The sequence below is a fragment of the Podarcis pityusensis genome (genome assembly GCF_964106645.2).
Source record: "Podarcis pityusensis genome assembly, chromosome: 15".
NCBI lineage: Eukaryota > Metazoa > Chordata > Lepidosauria > Squamata > Lacertidae > Podarcis > Podarcis pityusensis.
The window spans coordinates 35,656,470-35,668,781 of NC_138040.1; the positions used below are offsets into that span (position 1 = coordinate 35,656,470).

General features: G+C 40.0%; 1 protein-coding gene across 4 annotated transcripts in view; it reads right to left on the bottom strand.

Moving 5' to 3' along the window:
• OGDH (oxoglutarate dehydrogenase) overlaps positions 1-9,932 on the bottom strand; it is a 36,291-nt gene extending 26,359 nt beyond the window's left edge. Inside the window, exons 1-2 of one of the 4 annotated variants that reach the window (XM_080982378.1) lie at positions 9,782-9,868; positions 1,811-1,855 (exon numbers count right to left, since the gene is read on the bottom strand). The gene's annotated coding sequence lies outside the window, so the exon portion shown is untranslated. Of the gene's footprint in view, positions 1-1,810; positions 1,856-9,551; positions 9,685-9,781 lie in introns of those variants that run through there. The other 3 variants (XM_080982377.1, XM_080982376.1, XM_080982375.1) reach the window with 3 other exon arrangements.
• Between the last annotated feature and the right edge of the window lie 2,380 nt (positions 9,933-12,312).

Here is a 12,312-nt window from a genome sequence, read left to right on the forward strand (position 1 = left end):
TATTGTTGTTGTTTGTTTAGTCATGTCCGACTCTTCGTGACCCCATGGACCAGAGCACGCCATGCACTCCTGTCTTCCACTGCCTCCCGCAGTTTGGTCATACCTTATTACCCAGATCTAATTCCTGTGTTTGGCACTTGCTGGTTTTTAAAATCTACATTGTTGGTTCACAGCATAAGCTCTTTCGTAAAAGGGGTGGGTGGGAATTGCATGGGGAAACCAAATATTGTTCTTGTGTCAGAACATATTGTGCTAGCTGCTTTCTGGGTCTCCCTTTTGTTTTTTTGTAAAAACTGAAGCATTTTTTAAAATTGTGAAAGTTTCAATTAAGGGAAGATCTCAGAGTGACTTTAAATTCATCTGGGTGAGGTGATAGTTACATTAGTCCTGCTCGTTAGAAGTAGTTCTCATCTGTTTGGAAATTCAGTGCATAGACCTGTTAATACTATGTATCAAGAGGTATGAGACAGATACTTTTTTCTAATTCACCCATTAGAAAAAAGCATCTATCAAGTAATTTTTAATGCTTATTATTATTAGCAGAAATATGACATGAACACACCCTCAGCTTGAAGGATATCATTTTGCTACCCTGGATGCAGAATCAGGCTAGGGTAATGCAAGTCATTCTGTTACTCACCACTGCATCTCCCATCCCAGTAGAGATGCTGAAGTAGGGAGAATGTGATTAGCAAGGATTTTAAAGTTACAAATGCTGAGAGAGAGAGAGAAAGGACCTACAGTATACTATCCACAAAAGGGCTGCTGTAGGAGCAAACCAGCCTTTGCTTTTTTATTTAACTCCATAAATTTCTGATGGTTGGAAAGACTGTGGGAGTATGACCAGGGTTTTTGTCTTTTGTTTTGTTTTAAAAAACCACCCATTTAGTTGGCTATAGTCATAACTTTTTAAAGTTGTCTTCTGTTTAGGGACATTAGATCCCAATACATGAGATAGCCATTTGTTTATCTACAGAGATTTTACAGAGACAAATCCAAACCAAGGCCAACAGTAGGTATGATTTAGGAGAAGAATACAGTATCATGTGATAACAGGAAAGCTAAATATTCATTCTTCTGCTTGCAGCAAGGAAGCATTTTCTTAATATGCTTTACTTCTTAATTGTCACCTATATGCATTGCAACATACCAGTCTGCCAGAAAGAAGCCCAGGTTAGCTGTGAAACAGAAAGCACCACACATAGTGTGGGATTCATCTCTCTTTAGAAATATTTTGCTCCGTTCAATTGGATAAAAAAACAGTAACTTGAAAATTATGATTAAGCATTGGACACTGAAGCATCCCACTCACAGCATAAGACTACCATGAGATGGGAATCTCTTAGCAAGATAGAAAAATAACCAAGCCTGGCTATTTAGATGCCTGAATGTCACTGTCAGAAGTCTGGCACCTACATAAATGTAACATTTACTTTTGTGCACCAAATCACACAAGTCAGGTTAAGTATCAAAGGCACTTGAGTAAGTGCTCTAATGAACATGTGACAACAATTACATTTTTGTGGAGTCCCAGATGCTAACGGAAGACAGTACTCAACACAACAAACAATGGAAAACAAACAATAGGAAAAAATGGCTACCACTCAATCAAATAAAGAGGTATGTAATTTGGGAGGAAGACGATAATGAAGCACTTTGGTCACATACATTCCAAACCACTCTGAGAAGAAAACAAACACTGTTTGACATGGGGGCAAGCTGCAACTTTACCTAAACTATACATGCTCAGAGTCAACTATTCAGGGAGTCCTAATCTCCAGAAGGGGTTAGACGCTCATTATTTGCATACCTCCTACTGTTAGCACTCTCAGCCGCTCCTTGAATACTGCAAGATCTGGGAGAAGGGGGTAAGGTGGGATGCAGAAAGGAGAAGACAGAGAGACCCAGTCAAAGTTAGTTTTTAAAAAACCCCAAAGAACCGCGGAAGTAGCAATATACAGAGAAAGTCAACGGTTTAAACAGTACTCACAAGCACACCGTCAACACCACCATAGGAAAGGAGGTTAGAATGAAGGATGACTGCAATACTACAGGGGGGAAATCCTTGAATGAATCTTTCAGAGCCAGCCATATAAACCATACAGAGAAAAAGAGGTGTGAAAGTTACCCGATACCCAGCAGTTAAGCTACATGGTTTGAGATCTCCTCATTGTTTCCTTATGTAAAATATGCAAGCGGGGGGGGGGGGGGAGTTCAGAGCATCAAGTAGTAAACCAAGCGGTCTCTAGAGCAGGAGCCTAGTTTAAAATGTACAAATGAATAAAAGAAAGCCTTCTTACAGAATCCCGTATCTGCTCCAGCTGAAGTAACTTCTTAGCACTTTCGTATCCCATTCTACCTCTGTGGAGCTCAAGGCAATGTACAAAGTGTTCACACACTTTATCCTCACAAACAACCCTGTGAGGTAGATTAGACTGAAAGATGTCAAAGGCTAATGAGGTTCACAGCTGAGACTGTGCATCCTATGTTTTTTCTCAACAAGCTAACTATTGACTACTCTGGCTCACCTGCTCTTTGGTTTGTCAAAGTCAGAACAACTGTCAATGGCTTTGCTTTAAAGTTTAAACCTAGCTTGGCTATCAACAGAGATTTCAAGGGCACCTCCTAATAAGGAACAATTTACTGGCAGGGTAATTTATTGGCAGGATTTTGCTAAACAGAAACTTATTGTGTACTACTGCAAGTCACTGCTGCTATGACTCATCCTTCTCAAATGGCCTCGACACCCAAAAGCGTTCTTTGTCCTGAACACAGCTTCTTCTGGGAGGGAAACCACCAAACCCTTTATCACAGGGAGCTGAGTAGACACCTTCCTAAGCACGTTCATATGACCCTCTTGAGGTTCAGAGCTTCCACCACAGGATGATCATTAGCTTGGAATGTAACCATAAACAACTTTGTTCTCTGTATGCAGTTGTAAGCAGCTATAGCAAGATTCCTTTGTGCAACAGTATTTCAGTTGTGCCTCAGCCCCTGAACTAACGATCAGGTTGTGCTGATTGAATCATGGGTACGGTAGAGATATTTGAGAAAGCTTTGAATATCAAGGGCAGATCATGCCAAACGATGTGCTTAGCTCCATAAGAAGGCTGAGTGAATTGAACAAAGGCTTCGTTGACATCTGCTTGTCTTGAGAGACAATGGAGTGTGCCCGAGGGGGTGAAGTCAAACTGCTGCCCAGGTGACAAGACCCCGCCCCATCAGTTTCACTGATGTGGTCCAAAGAAAGCAAAGCAATACATCTGGCACCAGCTTGGCTGAAGGAGTTGCTGTAAGGAGCCCACAAGGTGCCACCCAACCGTCTTAGGGACTCCACTCTGGATTTGTGTAGGGTTTACTCCTTAGGTTTTTCTTCTGATTATATCTAGCAAAGGCAAAAGAGGTTTAGGATCAGAGTTTTCCTTCTCCTAGATGGGCTACCTTCCCAGGTTGACGAGCCCCACCTGCTCCTCACTTCTCTCTGCAGCACGTGCAAAAACTGCCTTCTTAAGCATTGGACCCACTTTTGGTCTCATCTGATCAATCCGCTGGATCCTGTGTTCGCATGCAGGGCAAGACCTAACTCACCAACGGTTTAAGACCCAACGTCTACCCTCACCCGGTTTAGCTGGCCAGTTGAAGCCATTCCTAGGGTGTGGCCACTGTTACATGCTGACAGCTTCTAGGAGCCACAGGTGAGAGCTGAGTGCAAGTGGGGGCCAAAGGCGGACAAACTACCCCAGAGGTACCCAGTCATTTACAGACTGGCACATCCCCTACTCCTTCCCAAAAGCCATTAGTGTAGACAATGGCCAGTGTACTCACCTACGTGTTGTCCTCAGATTCTCTCAAGTACCAGTCCACAGGGGAGGTTATATTCCTCTCAGGTTAGTTTGGAGGGAGGTAAAAGAAATTTATGGGTTGCTGTCCCAAGGAACATCATGCCTTGTCCTGCAGCTTTCCAAATGAGTTTTCAGCACCATTAGCCATTAAATGAAGGAGAGGATCACATATATTGTAGAGTGACTCAGGTTCCTTCATAGGATCCCCGGAAAGATGGATCCAGAGCAAAATATAACAAGGCAACTATTTTGAAGAGCAAAGGGCACAAAGCTGTGAAAGATGTTATGATTCATGATGTAGGAACAAGACAAAACCTGTCACTCATGCTCCACAGTCTGTCGCTGCTCCTTGCCATTGTTGGGAGTGGCACCTGATAAAATCTGAGGACACTTCATTGATGAGTTTATCGTCTCAGGTGTTATTCTAGATTTTGGTTCATACCAAAACAGTTTGCCTCTATGCATGGTGCAAACTGTATTAGAGAAAGGAATGAATCGAATATGGCCTAACAAATGGAACAAATCAATTTAGTCTAGAACAGATGATGTCCAAGTGGCAGCCTTACATAACCTTCTCTAGGAAACTTTGGAAGTGACGAATTTCTAAAGAATGTTAAGTTGAAAATTTAACCATTCTACGAACGTATTTCCATTTCACATGGTAAATTCTACTGGCGGACTGCTTATGTTAGACCACAAGAGTTCAAAACATTCACTGAACTCAAATGTCACATAATCAACCACAACATGCAAGGACTGGGAGTCTTCATGTTCTGTGCTGAATATTTTGGGATTGGGTCCCAGGAGCAAATCAGTTAGAAACAGGAAATTTGTGTGGGTGGGCAAAAAGGTAGCTGCATAGCACTATTCCCTGACTCAAGGGCAAGAATGGACTGACTCACAGAAGCAGAGAGCTTGCCCTTCCAAAGACCTCCTGAGACAATGTGGATTGAACATTCTGTTTCCAGCCATAGGTTTGTTGCTAGACCTTGCAGGCCTGCTAATACAGGCCTTGTAAAAACAAACAACTAGCATGACATTTTCTGCTGAGTCAAAATACAGCAGAGGCTGCAGAAAAGGAAGGTGATGTGCCTACAGTCTCTGATGGGCTCTGTGTTTCTGTTTTACTGCCCTGAATGCAGCATAACCTATCTTGTAGAATAGCACTGGAGAGGAATAAGATTTAAAAAGTAACAATTCTATTTACATTTTATGGAAGAAGGAATGCTTGTTCTCCAAGGATAATAATAATATCTGCATTGGATATTGGTGAGACACCAATTAAACAATTAATATAGTGCTGTGAAAGCAAGGAATAAAACAAAGTAATATTTTGAATGAGAAAATGTAGTTCTGAATCTCCCTGTCTTAATTATAAAGTAATTGTATCCAAGGAATAACATGTCAAAATGTACAATAAGGGGGAACAGTATTATAGCAACAACTGAAGTTATTCTGCTAGATCACTTAAAACGGGCGTCCTCAAACTCGGCCCTTCAGATGTTTTTGGCCTACAACTCCCATGATCCCTAGCTAGCAGGACCAGTGGCCAGGGAGGATGGGAATTGTAGTCTCAAAATATCTGGAGGGCTGAGTCTGAGGAAGCCTGACTTAAAAGGTCAACATTTCCCCTCACTAAAATGTAAGCCACACTTCAATGGCTACTATCAACCACCTTCCACGTGACTCTCCCTAACTGGCATTTTCATATCTAGGAACATAGTGACTTTGTACTTGTTTGAATTTATGGTTTAAAAGGCAGGCACACAAGCTCAGCAGCACAAGGCCAGTACTTATCTCTACAAATTGTACTTTAGGATTATTTGGGACCAAAAATAATCACAGAGTTTATTCCTATGTGCAGCAAGCAGTTCAACATAACAAGATGAATACCTATACAAACCTCTTCCATAGAAGTTGATAAACTGCAGATGGATATCACTTAGCTTTCAGCAGCAAATAATGCATTCAGCATAAAAACTACATTAGCACAACGCTTCCACTATCAAAGGACAATAGTAACAAATTCATCCTTTCAGTGCTGCTAATCAGCAGAGAAGGGCTCTAGTAATGACGGAACCACTTCTCAGTAAGAATTTGGCCTCCCCCCCCCCCCCCAATACTAGCTAGATTTGAATGATCTTATCCTATTTTTATTTATTTCATGAAAATTATATACCACTTGATTATAACCCCCCCTCAAAGTTATATATATGTGTGTGTGTACTGTATTGAGCAACTAATTAGTTTCAAAGGAAATAGCACAATATGTCTCTGAAAGCTTATTTTGCTGCTTATCTCCCAAGAGGCACAAGTTGTATTTACTTATAGTCTCCCATTCCATTCCTGCAGTATGAATGGGGCATTGGTATAAAACAACTGGCTGCAGACTGGTGAACACTAAAAGCAGCAGAAATATGAGACGACTGGACCCTTACTGAACTCAAAGCATGGGAACCCCCAACAAAAATATATAATTTGGCAAAATATTTGGACTTTATGATATGTATTGGTATAATTTGGAATAATTAATGTGCTATGATTGGATTGTTAAATGGAAAACTTAATAAAAATTATTTTTTTTAAAAAAAGAAACAACTGGCTGCAGGAGTCCCTTTCTTACAAACAGATATTACTATAAGGGCTCTGCCCTGCCCTTGATACAGGCCAGGTCTGCATGCAAAGCTAAGCCATGGTTTATTAAACAATATTTAGTATGATAATCTTCAAACTGCCTAGCAGCTGAACTATGGTATGTTAACCGCCAACAAACTGTGATGTGAAGTTTGTCGTTGGATTACGAAGCTTGACCTGTTATATCTATGACATGGCATTATGTGCGGATCAGACATATACCTTTAGCTATGGTTTGTTTGCTTACCCTGTTCAAGTTGCCTGCCAAGCAGCCCTTAAGAGCAGACCTGCTTGCCTTTATGTCTATAAGCACATTTATAAAGAAGCACAAAAAAGGAATTCAGTTTCCCAAAAAGGAAGTAGAGCTTGCAAAAAGAATAAACTATGTTGAGGTACAGTGTGTGCCAGCTGTTCCAATGCACATCCCAGGAAAACCAGCTGGTGTGTGGCTGGTGCATAACTCACCAGATTGCTGCAAGTTTACTAATACAGGTAGCAGCTCCCCTGTGTCATGAACTATACTCAGTAATAATTTCAAGAGCAAATTATCTTGAAGTTAACAAAACTGCTTTTTAACAAACTTTTTCTGAGCTACAGGTCTGTTGCAATAAGCACCCCGTAAAATCCTGTCAAGACATAGCACCCAATTTTAAGCCAGCCTATTGAGCTTAAAACAATGCTTGAGAAAGCAGTTATATAGAGAGCAACCAACTGCTTACATGTGGAAAGTAAACATGACTCAGTGGTAGAATACATGCTTTGCACACAGAAGATCCTGGGTTCAATCCCTGGCACATCCATTTAAAAGGCTCAGGTAGAAGCTGATGGAAAAGGCTTCAGCCCTGACATCCTGGAGAGATACAGCCATTCAAAGTAGACAATACTGGACTAGGCAGACAAATGGTTTGGTACAAGGTAGTTTCCTACGTATTCCAGAATTTGTTCAGGATCCTGAGGGAGAGAGGTGGTAAGCAGGGCTCTTCCATCAGCTCTACTGAGATACCAGGAACATTTGGCTTTCCTCAGTTTTCACTTAACAGTACCCATTGCATCAGGCTACCTGAACTGCTTCCACCCATCTGGTTGTTGTATGAGCTGTAACTTTTACGAACTAGTGCCTGAGCTTGCACACATTTGCCCATTTTGTAGTATGCCCATTTTGTTGTAGTACAGAGTATACACAACTACGGTAATTCCACACTGGACAGAAACGGATGCTGCTATATCAGTGTGAATACACTTTTGGCTACCATTGTTCTAAGGCAACATGAGACACTCTACACCTTACTTCTCAAACTGAGTTTGCAGTGTCCATTGCCACAGATAACTTAGCATGTAAGGTGGCACATATTTATCACAATACAACCTAGCTACTGTCTGAGAGCCCCATAAGACTGGATAAGATACTAAATATTAGTAGATTAAAAAATCATCACTTGTGAATATTTAATATCCCAGTTAACTTTATTTAATGTGAAACAGCTTTGATTTCACTCTCTGATCAGAAAAAGATTATCTAAAGAATTCACACATACACTGTCTATGCAAGGTAGCAGAGTTATATACAGCTTTATTAAAATCTTAGGGTTCACATATATGAACATGTATAAAACTGGTGGTGGTGTAACTCTACCCTTGTGAAGTATTAATGACAGACTTCAAGAGTAATAATGAATCCATTATAAGTAAAATAGAGCCAGATTCTCTATGCTGCAGGGACCCACCTATGATTTCCCCCCTCAAAATGTCTATTCCATCTTAATTCATCACCACCACTCCACTGTAAAGGGGTGCTGTACTCCACTGTCCTGTATCTGACATACTTGCTGAAGATGATTTAATGTGTGTAATGTCAAAGGAGTACTGTAGAACACATTAGGGATCCCCTCCAAAGGCCTGAAAAGAACCCCTAGACTTCACGACCAACGTTCTTTGTATGAGTAATGGATCTTTAACGTAAAGGGGGCAACAACATCAGAACGCCAACTGTAAGTTGAAGAAGACAGTGTAGCTAAGTGGACTGAACATGAGTAGAACAGCATCCATTACAGTTTTGTTTTTTTCTCCTTTGGATACCTTCCATTTCACAAATATACATTCTATGAGCACATCAATCATGACCATCTCAAAACATTACATGCACAAATACTCTAATCACATGTCAGTCTTGAAAGGAGTTAGTGGTCATTATTATTGTTCTATTCTAAGTTAGAAGCATGCTACTTAAAAGCGCTTGCGGAGGCAGGTTGATTAACCTGTAGAAAGCACCAGCAATAAATAGAGCTCAGCCACCGTAACCTGTGCTATGCTTGGAAAAAATACTAGTGATCAAACTTAAAAGATCAGGTTGGACTTTACTGGAAAACCGAATTTCAAACATGGCTCAGCACACACCCCCTCATCTGAGCAACATACATGCACCTTGCAACCAAGGGTCTCACCATTTCAGTCTCTTGATTAGATGTGGGAATAAACTCCAAAGCTTCCTCGTCATGATCACTGAAAGTCATTGGTTCAGCTACTCTTAGGATTTTAGGGCAAGCTGCATAGCTAAGGATTACAACTGAACTGAGTGAGGAAATACCACAAGACTTGCCTGAAGGCTTTTGAAAAACCATCCCGTTCCTCCCCAGTAGCATCACTGCAGAACTCTTGAAGTCTGCTGAATCAAGTCACTGCAGTTCCAAGCAAGAGACCTACTGAACACTGGGGGTCAAGGGATGCTAAAGGCAAGGAAGAAGGCCTGTTTACGTGACTCCAAAATATTCCTCATTTCCTCAGAGGCAAATAATAGACACTACTAACCTACTCAGAGCCATTAACTACTGAACTCAAAATTAACAGTAGAAGAGAACAAACTGGCTTGTATTGCACATGTAACACCTTGTGCCCACAGTGGTAAGTGACAAGGGACAGAACTACTTTGCTGCTGTTCAATTTTTTAAAAAGTGATCATTATAAAGGAAACTTAAGACCTTTCCCTTCAGACTTAGTGAAGCAATCTAACTAGAAGCTGTGAAAGTGAGAGAGGAGGAGCTCAAGCAATGCGGCACTAACTGCTCTCGGAGCCCTCACCCAGTTTATCTGCGGAAGTGATAATATCGGCTGGAACGGAAGAGTCCAGATCAGCATCCAAGATGCCCAGTGGGTCGAGCTGTGCTACATGATGCCCTCGAATCTATGAAATGGGCCAGGAATGAAAAGGAAAGTGGATACCAGAAGAGGGATGGGGAGGAAGGGGATGGAAAGGAAAGGGGTATAAAAGTTAAAATTACATTAGAATTAATTTGCAGAGTAATTCTCACCGACGTTTGGAGAATCAGTTACTGCCGATTCATCAAAATTTACACAACTAATGCCGAGAGGATCAAGCTTGGCAATGTGGTGACCCCTGACCTAGAAACAACAACAAAATTAGTCACAAAGCGGGTTATCAATCATGTTTCACATTGCAGATTTTCTGTAATGCTGTTGTTTCAAGTTTACAGAGATCAATGCAAATCTCAACACTGATCTCATTTTACACCCTATGTCAGACTGGAACTGAACTTTTCTTAAACTAAAGGAGTAAAAATACTTTAATAGTACAAAAACTCAGTGGGGCAAAGGGACACCCATGATAAATATCCACTTAGAAATGTGGAAAGTGCTGAATACATCTGTTAAAATGCTGCTTATTTTTGTAAATTTATTCCCAGAAAACATCTTTGTGGCTTACATTCAAAAAGATGTAGCCCATGATGGCTCGGTTTCATGTCCTTATTCTAAATATTAGATGGGATCTTGAAGGACATGATTGTACAGCTTATTAGATGCAATAAGTAAAATAAGTAGTGCCTTTACGATGTTTGCTGATATATTTCCTCAGCCAGTCAAGGGATGAACATACCTGATTAACACATTTGTCTGGAAGTGGCCTTGTTGAGATTTATTTCTTTTCTATTTAACTCCACTTTTGCATTTCAATTAAAAATCCTCCATGAGGCCCAGCTTCAAGAGAATATATTGCTTTTAGCTATTGTTCTTCTACAGAAACATGCTTGCTCCTTCAAAAGTTTTCTCTGTATTAAAATTCCTTGTGCCCAAGCATGTTTTATTTGGGTCATGCAAACTGACAAGTCAGACATTAATCAGCAAGAATTTCAGCCCAGAAGCATGAACGATGTAACCAGTAACTTTTGGAATTTGAAGCTTAATCACTATACAATAAACTAAACATCTGCTTAATGTAAATATGTAGGAACTGGATTTCACTTTCACTTCTTGAGTTATCATGTTTTAAAAGAATTGTCAGAATTTAAGGGCTTTACCATTCAGAAGCCAAACTACATATTTTTTACATTATTCTTGTGAAGGTTGTATTATTACTGGATGATTTAAAAAAGACTACATCTAATAGGCTGCTCACTCTTATTTGTATTGTTTGAGCAATAAGACATTATTATTGGTATCTGCCATGGATTAGCAGAAACATCAGAGACCAGATGCCTCAGAGACCTCAGTCCCACTGCTGCTGTTTAGTTCTGATTCATATCATTGATTTCCTCAGCGGCAGCCAATTATTACATCTATTTCCATTAGAACCTCCTCCTAACTAGTAAATCTTTTCTGATACAGTATTTGTGGATGTGACAATTAAACAACAGTTATCTGTGGATGATAGCAACAAAGTCATACTCTTATTAGATCCAGTTGGATATCACCCATGTATATAGAGTGAAATCAACAAACTTGTTACTTAAATTCACTGATTTAAATGAGTCTACTCTGAGCATGACTAACATTATCACCATTTCTAGTGAAGAATCTTACCTGTTTCCTTGTTTGTTTCCAGAACTTGAAGAGAAAGATATAGCAAAAGAAACTGCAATGGGAAAAAGCTGTCCCAAGGAGTATAACACTCTGAAGGATACAATCATTTTAACACATTCTTTTCACTTTTATACTCTGATCTTTTTCAGGCATATAGGTAAAAGCACACCATTGTGTGACAATCATTTAACAGGAGACTGTTTTTATCAAGGAAAAATTGACACGTTTTGCAAAGCTTTAAGTTTGTCAGGAGTTGCTCTGATGGTGTTTCCTGCTTGGCAGGGGGTTGGATTCGATGGCCCTTGTGGTCTATTCCAACTCTATGATTCTAAGTTCAGTAGATATCACATAGCCTACAATTAGTTGTTTGAGAAATATTTTCAAGCTTTCATACTAGCCTCTTAGGGAAGTATTTGACAGTCCTTTCATGTAGTTTTAGTAAAATTATCCTAGTTCTGAAATTTTCATTTTTTTTGTGTGTGCATTAATTTTCTGGCTATTATCATCTTTAACTCTGCCTTATCTTTCATGATTCCACACAACCCAGCTGCACAAAGCAGCAGCTGAATAGAACTGTCTGCTGCTATATAACATGTCTTGTTCCTGAAACCTGGCCAAAGCCAGGCTGATATTTGCAGTGCACATTTTGGCAAACCATGATCTACTTTCAATTTTGGACAAATGCTAGATGTAGCAGGTTGGTTTATCTTCTTTTGATACTCTAACAATAATCTTACAATCTTGTGTATTTTGAAATCTGCTTGAGGTTAAAGGGTAGGGATTTTCTTTTTAAAAGTAACATTAAGAATGTAAACTTTTTTGAGACCATGGATTAGATCAAGAAAATCGCACATTTTCTAAGCACTAAAATGGCAATGTTCTAACCTTATGTGGTAGGCTTGCAATAAGCTTTATATGGTGACAGCAGTAGGCCAGTCTTATCATCTCAAGCTTTCATAGCCACAGGCTACCTGATCTGTGTGATGCTGTTCTTCCTAAAAGTGAGGGAGATCAACTCTCCAGC